Source organism: Fukomys damarensis, unplaced genomic scaffold, assembly GCF_012274545.1.
Source record: "Fukomys damarensis isolate Sample0158 unplaced genomic scaffold, DMR_v1.0_HiC HiC_scaffold_31, whole genome shotgun sequence".
Taxonomy (NCBI): domain Eukaryota; kingdom Metazoa; phylum Chordata; class Mammalia; order Rodentia; family Bathyergidae; genus Fukomys; species Fukomys damarensis.
The window spans coordinates 23,990,842-23,992,282 of NW_022900943.1; positions in this window are offsets into that span (position 1 = coordinate 23,990,842).

The window sequence follows — 1,441 nt, forward strand, 5'->3', positions numbered from 1 at the left end:
GCCCCGCCCCCACCTCGCCTCCCCGCCGTAATCCAGCCGCCGGTCTACGTCCGGGAGACCTTGGTTCTCCCCACCCGAAGGGGTGAAAACTGTGGTGGAACCTTGGGTTCAACCAGCAGGCCGCGGAAGTACTGTTCCCGAACAGTCTCGTGTTTCTTTTCATTCTAATCCTGACTCGGGAGCGAGACGTTCTTCAGCTCCTTGGCAACGGCTAGGCCGGTCGTACGTAGTCGTCGCTCCGTTCATTCGCTCGCTCTTTGGTCACTTTCCACTCCTTCCCTTCCACTTACGCGGTGACTACAGTTCGAAGGTCGCTCCGGCGGAAGCGGCCCTCCGACGCCAGATCACAGGCCCGGGCCCAGGTCGACCCTGTCACCGGGGACGGCAGGGTGAAGGCACTGCCACCGACCGTCTCCCCTCGTCGCGGTCTCCTGGAGCGCTTAGGAAGCCTAGCAGCAGACTTGGCTCTGCAGGGAAATAAAGGCTTTCTGACCCTTGCATTTGTAACTTCTCTCGAAGTAGCTTAAGTGTCAGACACACATAGTATATAGCAAGATACAGCAAGACTGTAGCAAGAGGCATCTTCTCACGAAAAAACTTTTTTTTCTGTATTTTTTATAAAATTGTGTCCAGACCTGGTAGCCACTTTCCTTCTGCCTTACTTGTATATAATTCTGATGATCCTTAATAATCAAATTATGTTCTCTGTATATTGGTATGAAACAGATTTTGTTGGCAGTTTTATTTCCTTAATACTAGTACAGCACCTCGCCCATAGCAGTCACTGTAAATTTTGTAGAGAAAAAGAGTTCATGGTTTGCCCAGCTAGGGGAGTTAAGGTGACCGAGTCAAAGTCCGGGCTTGCAGAGCTTCTGTCTAATAGAAAGGATTCCAGGTAAGTCTTGAGTACACCGCTACTCTGTAAACCTCCCCAAAGACATCTTTACAAATGCTTAGAAGGCTGTAGAGCAGACCTCACAGAAAAGGCATGTGGTAGAGTTAAGAGCTCAGGCTCTAGAGCTACTTGATAAACCAGCGTTTGCACACACGTCTTCATTGATTATTTGGGAGACCTTGGTCAAAGTACTTTGTCTGAATCTTAGTGCCCTTCTCAATAAAATGGAGATATTAATAGTATTTTGGGAGTTGAATGAGATAGTGTGTGAAAACCACTTAAATTACCTGACTGATACTGAGTTTAATACATTTTCATTGTTATTGTTATAATCATTGTCATCATTATGGAAGAGCGAGGGAAAATTTTACTGCCTCCTCTTAAGAAACCTCTTAAGGGTTTCTCTCACTGGGCCTGAGAATTATATTGACATAAGACAGGTCAATAGAACAAAAGCATACAAATGTATTTTAATACAGGTTTTAAATGACAGGAGCCTTTAGAGAGAAATAAAGATCCAATGAAGCAGTTAATATTCCTTCCTTG